A 14,989-nucleotide genomic window follows, 5' to 3' on the forward strand; every position below is an offset into this window, starting at 1 on the left:
TCTATTCGAATTCTAGCACTATTGCTTGCTTGATAAGTGACCCTAGACAAGTTATTGAATGATTCTAATTAAAAAAAAAATTTCTAAAAGATTTTATTTGAGAGAGAGAAAGTGACAGACAGAATGAGCAGGGGGAGCAGCAGAGGGAAAGGGAGAAGGAGGAGGAGACCCTCGGCTGAGCAGGGAGCCCAGTGTGGGGCTCTTTCCCAGGAGCCTGGGTTCATGACCTGAGCTGAAGGCAGACGCCTAACGACTGAGCCACTCCTAATGATTCTAATTTTTATGCCTAAAATGTGGGTAGTAATCATCAGTTGTTGTTCTCTCTGCTCACATAGCTTTTGTTTTCTATTTCTGTTGTCAAAATTAAATGGAGTAGTATTTATAAAGCACCTAGTTAAGTTGCTTGGCGCACTGTAGGACTTGAACAATATTTGCCTTGGGAGGGTTGTGGAACTTAGGCCTGACTCCCAAGTAAGTGCTTTTAGTTTACTTTCATAGTCAATTACCTCTTCAGACATTAGTTTGTTCTTTAGACCTAGCAACATCTGTATGTATGTAGGGAATAAAGAGTTAACAAAGATCAGGTTACTTACTGTGATTCTGATAGTTAAACCCCATAGGTTCAGAGTTTAGAGGAGAGTGACTAGAGCTCCATGAAGGCTAGAGGCTGAAACAGTCACGAACATCACTCACTATCTTCTAGGCGTTGGCACAGAGAGAGGTTGAGGGGTCAGAGAGGTTGGGGGGCTGCGAACGTGAATGTCACAGATCCCATTGTGTTGCATTTGCAAAGAGGCAGTTCATATCATGGGACCAGAATTTAGGTCAGTGAGAAGTAGGGGCTGGGAGAATAGATTTGAAGGTCATTGTAATACACAAGTGGACCCTGAAGCTGCAAACTATTATTTGAGGGAAAGTGTGTGCAGAGTGGAATGCAGAAGGACAAGGATGTGTCTTAGGGGAATATTCCGTTAGGGAAAGATCAATGAGGAGGCAGGGAATTTAATGATTTCCTCATCTTGCCACCTTTTTAACATCTAACGTTACTGGCATTGAGCAAGTGAATATTTATTGAATTTGGGTTGGACATAGTTTGTGAGCATAATTTATGAGTTTTATTCTTAGATAGAGTGGGAACAGTTATTGAACCCATTAAATCCTGTCTAACCTAATGTCCTCTTTTGGGAAGACAACAAATAAAATCCTTGAGTCTCCCAAACTGGCATGTGTGTGAACACCCAAGAAGTCCCTGGTATTTGTAAATTTCTCACTGATACTGGAGGACCATGATTTTACTCTTAAGAGTATCTTTTTGTAACAGTTGCAGTTTTCAAATTTGAAACCCAAATTTGTTTCCATTCACTTGGAAACACAGAAAACAAACAAAAACTTGTAAGCAGAGGAGCTATGGCAAGAACATAGGCTTTAGAGTTAAATGAAATTCCACGTGGATCCTGCTGTTGTCTTTGAGGAGTGGTCGAACCTTCGAACCTTCGGAGAATTGTTGGGTCTCTATGGACCTCAGTGTCTCATTTTTATGGAGTAGAGAACAAACATTTTACAAAGTTATCGAGAATTGAAGTATTAAATTTAGTTGTAGGCATTCAATGCATAGTCAGTTAAAAAATGGAATGTATCTAAGAAGCTGAAAATGGAACAAAACAACCCTGATTTATTGGGAGCACTGTTGGGTACCAAACAGCAGCCTTTCCTTTTTTCATTTTCTCTAGGTAGAGGATGTAATTTTTTTCTGTTTCCTAATTTATTACTCTTAGTATTCATCCTCCCACACTGACATACTATGCAAAAAGGCATAAAAGGTTTTTCACTTGCATCCTCACTCCCAGTTGCCAAGAGAACCGCTATCCAGTACTGCACAACGCAGCTCATGTTTGTTCTGTCTTGACTCCGAAGATGTTAAAGCAGTGAACTGTTAGGTTAAATCCATATTCAGGAAGCATTTGTTCCTTGTTTTCAAAGCCAGAAGAAAGGGAAGCAGGGATGAATTCCTCAAAGAAATTGTGTCCAGAATCTACAGTATTTGTAGATAGATAATTTCCTCTACTGAGGTTTTAATTTTTTCTCATGTTAAATCTATACATGAGAAAGAGTATAATCTAAATACGGATGGGGAGCCATTTACCAAACAAATAATAATGATAATAATAAAAATAAAATCGAAAGTGTTCACTCCTGAGCAACTCAAATCATAAACTATAATAGGATATCCCTGAAATATAAATTTAACTCCCATGTAAAAATAATTCAATGATCTGTTCTTGGGAGGGAACTTTAATCCCTTAAATTATGAAGTGTTAATTATTGTTGAGGCTTATTCATAATTTTCAACAAAAAATTTATTGGGTAAATTGAGTACACTTAAAAAGTTCTGCTTGGTGTATGTGACGTTATACTTTAACAAATATTTTAATAACATTTTGAGAAGGTAGAGATGTTTCGTACGGGGCAGGTTCTTTTTAGGAGAAAAGGTTGTGACTAAAAAAGTTTAGATGTTCCTATAAAGAAACAAATTTTGTAGACATTTATGTGTTTTATATATTTCCCAGGGAAAGGGTGTTTTGGGTTTGGGGGGTTTTCCTGTTAAACTGAGATAAATTTTCACATAAGCCTGTGTTTTAAGAACTAACCTTAAGATGTGCCATTTTTAGATTCATCAATATAAAGCCCATTAGAGTTTTGTTTTTTTAAAAAATTGTTCTGTTCTCTCTCTATATTGATTTTTATTCAACTCATATTACATAATAAACATGGATTTTCAGCATTGGCGGGTAGCCTTATTAATATTCAGTTTGGAAGAGAAATAGATTTTAGGACAATTGCCAGCAAAAATAATTTAATAAGTCGGCAGTTTGTAGTCTTTTTTTCTGGAAGTTCAAAGATAGTCATAAATTTCCATCCCTTTCTAAAAATAACTTTGCGATGGGGTTGACGTGCCTGTAAAACCGGTGGTCTCCTGTTTTGGAACCCGGTGACAGCTTCTGTCGCAGCCACGTTGCGTCTGCAGAAGCCACCTCGGGGACTCACCGATTTCACTGACTTAACCTGGGTTTGGAGCAACAGCTGTTGACCTTCAGAAAAGCCAGCGTCACCTTTTGCGCCTTTCTTTTATGACTTTTTACCCAACATATTTACTTTAGGGAAATGATATTTGTGTTCAGAGCCCTCTCAAGAAGAAAAGGCAGCAAAATGCATGAATAAACCTGTCCTTATTAAGGCCTTTGCTCCTTTTGCCTTTCTACTGCTAATTACTAGTTCCGTAGTTAGAGTCACCTTGCAGTCGCCTTAAGAGCAAGGTTCTGTAGCTCATAATACCCCTGCTGAAGTGCTATGGCAAGTGCTTCCTGATGGAGATTCAAACGCGTAGATCATGGTCGGATCAGTGACTCAAGGTCATCACCTTGAAGGTCATGTCCAGCCTTAGCGTCCCTGAGCCTAAATTGCTCCGAACGTAGCCATACAAAGTAAAGTAATACAACATGACTAGTGTTTACCTTTCGTGGTCTTGAGATAAGAGTGTTCTGCTGCAGTCGGGAAAGGACGAGCCAGGAATATTCAGCACCGGCGACCTGATTTCACAGTACGCTTTGTATCCATACGCCGAATGCTTCGGCCACAGAGCTCATCTCTCCGTTTTGGAGAAGAGTACGGTTGTCTACTTTTGATGTCTGTAATGAAATGCTGTGACTAAGGTCAAGCCTGTGGTTCATGTCAGAATTAGTTGTGAAGATACACAAAAGTCATCTCAAAGGAAAAAATGACCAGCGTGATTAAGCTACACGGCTGCCTCAGCTTGTGTACTCGGAGCCCTTTGGAGGGGCTGCCGTGTGGCTATAATTTAACTGGGCCTCGTGAGGTCCTTACTCTTAGGAAGGTGGAGCAGAGTGGGGAAAAGGGCAAGAGGCCAGAGAGAGAAGTCAGAAAGGGACAGAGAGCGAGGGAGAAGGGAGGGTGAGGAAGAATGATTTATTAACGTTCTCCTGTTATCTTAATTGAAAAGAATATATCATTCAGTATTGAGTCAGGAATTTTGTAAGGAAATCTTGTAAGGAAAAGGAACCAAGGTTTCCTATGTAAATAACCTTTCAGTTGCATTCAGGAAACACCATCGTTTTCAATCTGGTTTGTGTGAAAAATGACTCCATGGAACCATGAGAAGTAATCAGCTCATATTTGTATATGGTTTTGAATATAATATGTAAATGTTAGCTTAGTATTTTGGTACAACAAGAAAATCATTTCTGTTACCTTCATAGGAGAGGTTACAGAGATGATATAATTTTTGAATAGATCATACTGGGAAGTTGTTTGCTACTGCCTTGCTTTAATATCCTTCAAAATTGCAGAAGGGCTCCTTGTACGTAAATTAGCTGTGGACAACTTGTGAGTTAATAAAAACCAACAGTGTGCATCAAATGGATAAAAAAGTCAAACAACATGGCTAGTTTCGGAGTAACAGTCATGCAGAACAGTTTCAAAATCTTTTTAAAAGAAAGCCTGAGTGTAATACGGAAGGAGGTAATTGCAAAACATTTTAACGTGAATAAATAGTACAAGTTGTGGAAAGCTTGTAAACCTGCCATCTACAACTGATTACCCTTATGAGCATTTTATGCTGTTTGACAGTGAAAAGTGCACCTTATAAAAGGTGTTACCCAAACCATTACATTTAAAAGGTTTCTGTCTCACACCCCAAAATTACACGTATTTGCTGCAAGTGAAAATTCAGAGATTGTTCCCTGTTTATTTTAGTGGCAATTACTGTGGTGTTGAATTTTGCTTTTACCCCTTCCTCCTGGCAAAGTAGAAATTAGTCTTTTTGGTTTATTTCCGTGTAAACAGTGAGTTTGTATATTGTACATTCTATACAGAGATGATGTAATAATAAAACCATGATTCCAAAACATTCAGACACTCCATATCACAATAAAATACTGAACCTCTGTCACCAAGGTGCTCCATGTAGCTGAGAAAAAAACAGTTTTACAAGATGATCCAGAATTTTTGCAAAATAGGAAACTCAGTGAGCCATTTTGGTTGATATCCCCCCCCACACACAAAGTTCGACTTACTTGAAATCTTGTTAAACACCCCAAAACAGTGCCTTATTCATTTATGTGAGAAAGAAACTTGGAAACGTCTAAGAGCCCCTCTTATTCTAGGATTTCATTCTCCATGTTATGAGCGTTTCTCTTATTGTATAATAAGCACTTTGAGATTCCGGCAGGCCTGGCTACTTCTTTTTGAGTGCCTGCCTTTTTTTCTTCTCTTATAAACCATAGTCTGTTAGAAAGAGCTGTTGACTGGGCATTGGCAGTTCTGAGTTCTAATGCCAGCTCTGATCCTAACAAATCTATTTCGTTTATTGGTCTCAGGTTTCCTGTGAAATGGGGGCCTGAACTTGATGATCTCTGGTTATTCTTTGGGTTTACAATGCTGTGATACTGGGAGATAGGCCAATTATCTGAAAACCTATCACACCTTAACCTTCCCCCCTCCAAAATGTGCGGAGTGATGGATGTACGGAATGCATAATTCTCCCTCCAGGCCGTTTGCTAAAACATAAACTGAGTGGGAGTTTTGTTCTGTTTACCAAGTACTCTAATTTATCAATTTGCCTAAGAACCAATTTTCCAAATTATCAACTGCCTGAAATATGTTTGTGCTAACTACATGTAAAGTTGATCACAAATCACACTGCATAGAACAGTTGCAAAAGCTTTTGAAATTTTTGGTGGGAAGCATTAATTAGTTTTAATTTGGTCTTAATTTTTCTATAGCAGTTTCACTGCAGACTCTTGGCAACAACCACATTTGTCAGTCCAAGTCCGCTGAGCGCCAGGTTTATCATCGATATTTCATACACCAAAGACCTTTCAGTTGCTTAAAACAGAAGCAACATATTTATCTAGTTAAACTGGTTAGCAAATTTGTGAATTAAGAGACATGCAGAATGCATTTAATGGATGAAAAACATGTTGCAAAAAATAAGCCTGCCTTATTATCCTTTGTAAACTCCGCGGCATTCAAGATACACACAGCCCTTTGGTTTAAAATAAACAAATTCTTTTTCTCAAAAGTTACTGGCCCAGAAAATGGCAAAATTCCAGGATACAGTTCTAGGTAGGCTGTTGTGCTAGCTTGGAACAAAATTTTAGACAAACTGAAACATTGACTTCATTTATATGAGCATCAAAGTAATCCTTCAGAAGGCCCTTTTTTTTTTAAAGATTTTATTTATTTATTTGACAGAGAGAGAGAGAGAGAGATCACAAATAGGCAGAGTGGCAGAGAGAGAGGGGGAAGCAGGCTCCCCGCTTCGCACAGAGCCCAATGCGGGGCTCGATCCCAGGACCCTGAGATCATGACCTGAGCCGAGGGCAGAGGCTTAACCCACTGAGCCACCCAGGTGCCCCGCAAAAGGCCCTTTTTAAATTTTTTTTATGAATTTGTTATATAATTTTGTAGACGATGATTACAGGTGAAGTCAGCTGGTTTCTCAACTCCAGGTCTACAGGACTGAAATTTAGGTGTTCCTGCCTGAGCTCTTATTGGTGGGTTTTATTAACATAAGAATATATTATTTGTTTCAGGGTTGTAGGTCTGTGATTCATCAGTCTTACACAATTCACAGCACTTACCATAGTGCATACCCTCCCCAGTGTCTGTCACCAAGCCCCCTCCACTCTAGCGACCCTCAGTTTGTTTCCCAAGATTAAGAGTCTCTTATGGTTTGTCTCCCTCTCTCGTTTCATCTTGTTTTATTTTTCCCTTCCTTCCCTTATGATTCTCTGTCGTGTTTCTCAAATTCCACTTATCAGAGAGATCATATAATTGTCTTTCTCTGATTGACTTATCTCACTTAGCATAATACCCTCTAGTTCCATCTACATTATTGCAAATGGCAAGAATTTGGGGGTTTTTTGATGGCTGCATAGTATTCCATTGTATATATACACCACATCTTTTTTATCCATTCATCTCTTGATGGACATCTAGGCAGGCTCTTTCCATAGTTTGGCTATTGTGGACATTGCTGCTATAAACATTGGAGTGCATGTGCCCCTTCAGATCACTACATTTATATCTTTAGGGTAAATACTCAGTAATGTGATTGCTGGGCTGTAGGGTAGCTCTATTTTCAACTTCTTGAGGAACCTCCATACTGTTTTCCAGAGTGGTTGTACCAGCTTGCATTCCCACCAACACTGTAGGAGGGTTCCCCTCCAAAAGGCCCTTTAAGATTGTATGAATTATGTCAAGAGTATACATAGTTAAAAGATACAGGTTTTGAGTGAACTTGTCAATTTCCCAAATTGACCATTAGAACAATTCCTAGCAAGCCAATTTTTGGCAAAATAGACCCAATGATAACGTACTGCTATCACCATCTCTGCCAGGGTTAGGGGACAGTGAAGCTTTAATGAAAAGTACTACTCTCTTTAGAATTCAGGTATTTTTTTTTTCCTCAGCCACACCCTCTAAGCCAGAGTTGGAACCATTTGGAAGGTCTTCTGCCTCTGTGCATGTTTTGTGTGTGAATGATGTACTTACTATGTATCCAATTAACTTTTGATGTTGATCACCTGTGTGTGTGTGTGTGTGTGTGTGTGTGTGTGTGTGAGAGAGAGAGAGAGAGAGAGAGAGAGAGAAGAGGGAGAGAGAGAGCGTGCACACGCACAAGAGATAGAGACAGAGACATGGCTGCCACAACATAGACTTCCTTTTTAACACTTTCTGACCCGTGATTCAAATGCCAAAAAGCCTACCTGTATTGATAGCTCAGCAGAGGCAGAATAGAATCTTACACGATCCAGATTGCTATGATGTACAGAATAGACAGCTGTCTTGTCAGGTGGTCCGTGTTGCTGGAAATAAAAGTAAGATGATTTTAGACCCTAACATGTCATGGAGAACTGGTGCCTGGGTTGGAAAAACTACAGCATGTCCAGTTCCTGTAATGTAGAAGTTTTAGAAGCCTGCTACTTTCCACAGGATGACGTAATCGCTGGTCTGTAGAACCTTCAAGTTGTCATGTTTTAAACCCATTACAGCATAGGGCTGGGTTAAAAAAAAAGGAAAAAAAAGGAAAAATCAGATTTTTGCTCCTGGAATCTAATAGGTGGATACATTCAAGCCCTCACTGTACCCATTCGTAGCTGTGTGACCTTGGGGCTCATAGAGTTATTTAAGCTTTAAGCCTAGGTTTTCTCATCAGTAAAAATGAGATAATAATAACTACCTACCTCAGGATTTCTGGACAGATGAAGTAATGCATGTGGAACCTTCCATAAATGTGTTAACTGATTTGTAAGTAGAGGCTTCTTGGAATACCTTTTTCTGTGGAAAGTTTCATTGATTGTTAAGAGACCATAGAAGAATGTCAGTTGAATGTTGCCAAGCTCAAGTAAATTTCAAGTGGTTAATTAATGATGAAGTTAGAACAATTACTATTAGGCTAATCACGTATTCTTAGCATTTCAGCTATGAAAATTAAAGATCTCTGAGTGCTTCTGTCTCGTAAAAACAAAGGAAGCCTACCAGGCCACCTTTTCTAAGATGACATGATTAGAGCATTGGATCAGAATCCTCAATTCAGCGAATCAGGTGTACTTATTAAAACAAAGTAAATGATGTGTCAGGAGGTTCAGAGCAGTAGCTGAAGACTTAATTTGCTCATTTGAGTTTATTTAATCCTCATCTTGTTTCATTTTTAAAGAAATTACACACAAAACCTGTTGAGGCTTACAAATCTCAGACTAGGGGAGTTGTTAAAAAATTCTGCCGTAATGAGAATTGAAAGCAAAGTCACACTGGAACATTAGGCGAAAACATTCTTGATGAATAACTTGATTGGAAATGGTTCTAATAGAAAATTATATTTATACAGAATTTGAAGTATGAAATGCCTCTGATACTACCTACTCTAATAGTAATGGGTCAGCAGGGTCTTAAACTCATCCCCCCTCCCTTTTCAAAAATTATCTATTTATTTTTGAGAGAGAGAGAGCAGGGGAGGAGGGAAGGAGGGAGAGGGAGCCCGACACAGGGCCTGACCCATGACCCCGAGATCATGACCTGAGCGGAAATCAAAAGTCAGACACCTCATCGACTGAGCCACCCAGATCCCCAAACTCATTTCCATTTTTATTCATCTGTTCATTCAGCAAATTGAAGATCTTTGTGTCAGGCACTGTTGCATATTGTGGGTGGAAAGGAGGCATAGTCTTTGTGCTCAAGGCATTTATCATGTGGTTGGAGAGACAGTTATTCTACAATATGATACTTGCAATGCACCGAGTAAAAATAAGGTGATCTAGGAACACCCAGGAGGACGCCAGTCCCACGCTTGTTAAGAAGAAGGCAGCCGTGTGGTGGTGGTTTGGAAGGCTGTCTGGGCGAAGTGGAATTTATCCTGAGATCGAAAGGTGAAGTGAAAATGAGAGAAGGTGGGCGAGAGGAAGTCCGAGGGCACTCTTGGTTCGCAGACCCTAGGCTTGGGGACCTGAGAGGAGTTCCACATGCTTGGATTGTAACACAGCGTTGGAAAGATGGTGGCCAAGAGCTCTGTGCCCATGAAGTTAGACCTTTGTCATTTGTCCCGAGGGCCCTGGGGACCTACTGCCGGGCGTGGCCTCCACTCTGGTGAGATGAAGATACTTGAGGAGACTTTTGAGAGAGATGAGGAAGCGGCCTGGTTCGGTTTGGGAGGTGAAGGGAAACACACGGTGATCAAGAAAATGATTGGGATAGGACAGTTATTTGTGTACTTTCAGGAACAACGACGAGGTCCCTTACCTTTTTTTTAGCCCCCCTGGGAAGACCATTCAAGTGCAAGAGGAGGAGGGAGGGTAGAAAAGAACTCAGTACGTGAACTTTCACACTTACCTGAAACATTACATAACGACAGTTGCTTTTAAACATAAGGAACTTATGGTTGATTTTAAGCATATTAATAACTGCAGTTAGGGGTATTAGCCATAGATTTATGAGGCAGCCTGAGATAGTAGCCCACCACCGTAGAAGAAACTTGTTTTTGGAGCCAAGAAAATACTTTGGACTGAGTTGGAAAGGCAGCCGTACATGGGGTTGATCAACAATTCCCATAAAATAATCTCCAAAGGGACATTGTCTTTAAATCAGTGTAATTGATTTACTTCAAGTACTACTGATTTTTAGAGAGAAATAATTTTTCTGTTAGTTTTGTGAGTGTACGGAGTTGGCTGGCATCTTCAGTGTGTTTTACTTTTCATCCTTTGTGCAAGCCTTTATTCCAAGTGTATACACATGCATTTTATAATGAAAATCGAGGTAAAAATTTCATTTGATTTAATAGCATGTTTTACAGTGTTTCCAGAATTTATATGTGTGAATATATAGATATTTTCCAAGTCCACCCACACCCCTGTTCATGACATTTGCCAAAAAAATGGCATTAATGAGAGTTCAGTTCTTTAAGATACTGTACATTTAAAGTGGGGTATATTATTTCCATTATTAGCAGTGTTATTACACAGTATTGTTTTCCCCTTTTAGATGTGTTGATCTCTCTGAGCCTGTCATTAGGATAGTTGGGAACTGTAAAAGGCTCTATTCTCCACTTTTATAAAAGGAAAATGAGAGGAAAAAAATAGAAAAATTTCTTGTATAGGCAAGAGAATCCAAGAAGAAGGTTGTTATTGGAGCTCTCTCTGGTGTGAAAAAAAATTAAGCATTCCAGTTCTTGCCTTCATTCCCTGTAAAATCCAAAGGAAATCCTCCTGTTGGGGGGGTGACACTACCTGCTTGTTTTCTTTTGTAGCTCTTTAAATAATACTGCCTGGTAGGCTAATCTTTACCTCCTGTGTTCTCACCCCCTCTAATGTAAGACCACTGGGAAGCCCTCATTGGCGAACCTTTTCTTATCAATCCCATAACATAACGTAGGATGGTTACTTTCACGTGAGCGAATAAAGCCACACTAGTGAATGCGGGGAAAGAAAGCGAAAAGTTAACGTGCGTGAAGTTCAGGGTATATAGGAAGAAGGACCAGATGCCACTAAGGCTAGTTCCAAAAGGGATTACTTGTTTGCTTGGTGGAATTAAACATCCGGATTCCCCACCTATATCCTCTTTTCCATTCGAGGTCTTCAGAAGAAGCACCGTTGCTCTTCTCATTTTGCCTGGAAGGGAGCAGCATTAATGTCTTGATTCTGGATTGGGCAGTAAGCACAGGGTGGTGTCATAAGGAAGGGATCATATTTGATATTGACATTTGGGAGTGTGTGTTACTAGGTTGACTTTGTTCAGGAGCCAATGAGAAGCGTCATGGTATTGCCAATGAATAGGTCTGTAGATACAATCTGTCCATAATATATAAATCTGTATATTTTAAAATAGGCTATTCTAGTGGAAACACCGAAGAAGTTGCTTTTTAGAGGTGCGTTAAAGAGTTCTGAACCACTTTAGTAGGAAGGGAGACAGAGCTTTGGACCTGCCGCTGAACAGATCAAAGTCCACTCTTTGAGCTTATTAAGGCCTGGTTTAGGTTTCAGAATCTAAGACTGACTTTTTTGGGGTGGCTTTTGGCCAAATAGGTCTCTGGAGCCCATGTTGCTTTTAACCAGCAAGTCCAAGATTACCTTGAGGCCACTCATAGTTTATGGTCATTGGATTAGGAAAGCCCATTTTTAAGAGTTGGAAGTTCCATCGATGTTATTCTGTCTCCTGGAGCATTTTTCCAGAGCATGCGTTTGTGTCTCTATGAAGAAGATGATTGAATTGTGGGCTGCATATTATTCAGCAAACCTGCCTTTTCTACTTAAATTATTGTGAGTAACTTTCCGTGCTGGCTTTTATAGAGCTGTATGGTATTCCATTATAGGGATACAGGATAAGTTCCCCGATTATGGACACTCTTGTTGCTTATTATTTGTTACCCAATTGTATATAATACTTGAATGAGTATCCTTGTATTTACGTATGATATTATATATACATACACATTCATTTAACGGGGCCCTTGTTTGGCTGTTTTTTAGGACATGTTCTTAAATGCAAATGAATCTACATTATAACCTCTTTCATCTATAAAATATTTTGTGAATACAAGGTTGGTGTAAGTCTCTTTTAATCCATGATGTGCTTTTCCATATCATAAAAATTAAAGATTTGATAACTTCACAAAAGCATGTTGACTTCATACTGGGTATAGTACATATTTGCAATTTATGTGATATTTGTGTCTCTTCAAATTTAGAGTTCCTTCTCAGTACTCAGAGTCTTCATAGACTCCTTTATCTATTTAAAGTTGATCTGGCTAAAATAGCCTTAGTGCTGCTGCTTTCTGTGTGGCCGTCTAGGGTCCAATGACAGCTTGCCATAATTGGAGTATGACAGACCTGGGCTTGAATCCTGACTTCATCCCTTCATCCCTATGGCCCTGGGCAAGTTGATCTCTAAACATTAGTTTCCTGTGCTCTAAAATGGGAATCTCTACTTGATAAGTGAAATGAAGGTTAAATGTGTGCAGGGCATCTGTCACATGGTAACTGCTCAGCAAAGATAGCTATTCTTATTAATATCCCTAATAATGAGGACGACAGACTTATAATTAAGGGCTTGTTGCTTATCATTTTTCAATGCTGAGCGTTAATATCATTAAATGCTCCATCCAGTAGGTTCTGGTCACTCTCAGGGTTGGATGGACCAAAAGGGAGAAACATTTAGAGCTCTGTCTGTCTGGTACATTTTGTTAAGAATCTTTCTGCGTGTTACATCATTGTGTTGTCAGACTCTCCTTCCAATAGCAAAGAGTGTAGGATACTTACATGTTTTCGTTTTTGTTTCTTTGGTTTTCTTTTCCTTTTCTTTCAGCTGGTATCTGTGCACCACCATTTTTAGCATATGGCATGAAGGTAAGACCTGATTTGCCTCCTAATGAACGTGAGTCGTAGAAAATGCTGGGATGGCACCAGCAGTAGACTGGACAAACACTTGGTTCTCTTTTCCCCAAAATGACCTCTGGGCCTGAAGACAGTTTCTCTTGATAACAAATAATAAAATAGTTCTTATATTATTTCAGTAGTTTGGTTTTACTAATATGTTAGTAGATGGTTTTATTTTTTTAAGTAATTGGTCCTTCAAGATAAAAGCTGTTCAAGTCATGTAATTTGATTTTTCTTCTCCAAAGAAACAGTTTTTCATACTCTGACTCAAGGGGAGAATTAGTTAAGTGAAAACCTTTGTTTGAAAAGTGAAAAAAGTTACCCAGGCGACCTGTATATGTTACCAGTGTGCTGATTAAGCATCACCAGCATTAATCACTGTCATCAGTTATCCCAGGAAGATGACTGCCTAACAGTCTACACTATTATCATTCCGTCATTGTCTACAGATCAATTTAGTACAAAAGATTAATTGTACATAGTCATGAGCATTACAACATGAAACCTAAATAAACAGGCAGAGCTTTTATAATACAGAAAGTCACTCATTTTCCTTTTGCCTCCTTTCAGTTACTTGATTTATTGATTTGATAAAGCTCTGTGTTGTACAATGAATAAACCTCCACAGAGGTGTATTTTAAATAAAAAAAAGGCTGACTACAGTCTGTAGCTTAACCAGTTTCTTTCATTTGTACTAGGCAAAGTGGGAACAAAGCCAAGTCATAGTGTTTTATGTTTGTAGTCAAATTAATCAGTCAATATATTTTTGTCAGAATTTCAAAATATTACATTTATCACATGATTATTTACCTATATGTATAAATTTTCTAGTATGGCCCATTGTTTTATGTTATATTGTCTTTGAGAGTTGCTTAATAGCTTTAGGGTTGTTGTTTTTTTTTAAAGAACTGAAATCATCTTAATCTTTTTCATCATATACTCCTGAATAGTCCAGAAATGTGTATTTTTCATATTAATTTTATGTTCAGGAAAGTATATAATGGCATCTCCCCCCCCCCCGCCCCGCCCCCAGCCAAAAAGCACAGCTCATTTTAGTTGTCTAATTTTAATAGAGACTTTAATTGCTCTGGGCATTATGTATACTAATGTTTATTTTCTAAATTTATTCGAGAATGCTGACGCTTAATCAGAACATTAGTAATAAAAATTTTATGTCACAAAACATCAATTATGGTTTGGGATTTTTCTGTGTAAAAGCACACAGATGTTAAACTTCTTGTTCTGTATTTTCAAAGCATTAATTCAAATTCTGACAATTTTCCCCCCTGTAAATAGCATTCTTATACTCTTACGTTGAACCAGGTTTCTAAGTAAATAATTTATAGTTGAATGTCACATTTTAGATGTGACTTATTTTTATTATACCCATTCAGTGACTATCATAATAACTTCGGTTAATTTGGTTCAAGTAGGATTTGGAAGTAGCATCTTTTGTTTTTCTGTACTAAGGAAGAAGGAAGACAATTCTCCATTGCACTCGAACATTAAATTCCAAGTCTTTATTTTCTATACTGAATTAGAACCTGTTACATTCCTCAGTGTGAAAAAAGACAATACAGTCGGTGTAGTGGAGCCAAACTTTGCGGACTTTGCATTTTTAGAGAGCAAATTATTTCAGGCTGAAGAACCCCATTAAAAATTAGATGGATACTACCTATTTTAAGCTATCCCAGTTATATAGTTGTGTTTGAAAAGTAATTGATTAGGTCAGACTATTAAACCATTTAATTTGGCATGTCCATTGTGTGTGATAAAAGGAATCCAGCTGTGAATTTGAGTGTATTAAATAATCTTCAGGAAGTTCCGTAAAGAACATCTGAATGCCTTGAAACTTGCAATAACGCGTGTTTGTTCCAAACACGTTTGCTTTGCCTAGGTTTTGCCCATCAGGTTGAAGAAATGCTAATCTTGTCGCATTCAGCAGCTGGGTTTTTGCAATATTCTTTTCCTTCTCCTAGGGGTTAATTAGCCTTCTTTCAAAATGTGGCCTATTTAGCTGTAGCTTCGCATGATTCAGCCGGAGT

The 14,989-nt window shown here is 38.6% G+C and overlaps 1 protein-coding gene and 1 long non-coding RNA gene across 9 annotated transcripts in view; one reads left to right on the plus strand and one right to left on the minus strand.

Moving 5' to 3' along the window:
• LOC125083277 (uncharacterized) overlaps window positions 1-675 on the minus strand; it is a 35,748-nt gene extending 35,073 nt beyond the window's left edge. The window contains exon 1 of the long non-coding RNA XR_007122230.1: window positions 594-675. This is a non-coding gene — a long non-coding RNA (uncharacterized LOC125083277). The remainder of the gene's footprint in view (window positions 1-593) is intronic.
• RFX3 (regulatory factor X3) overlaps window positions 1-14,989 on the plus strand; it is a 290,084-nt gene that overhangs the window by 109,625 nt on the left and 165,470 nt on the right. The window lies entirely within an intron of this gene.

This window comes from Lutra lutra, chromosome 13 (assembly GCF_902655055.1).
Source record: "Lutra lutra chromosome 13, mLutLut1.2, whole genome shotgun sequence".
Taxonomy (NCBI): domain Eukaryota; kingdom Metazoa; phylum Chordata; class Mammalia; order Carnivora; family Mustelidae; genus Lutra; species Lutra lutra.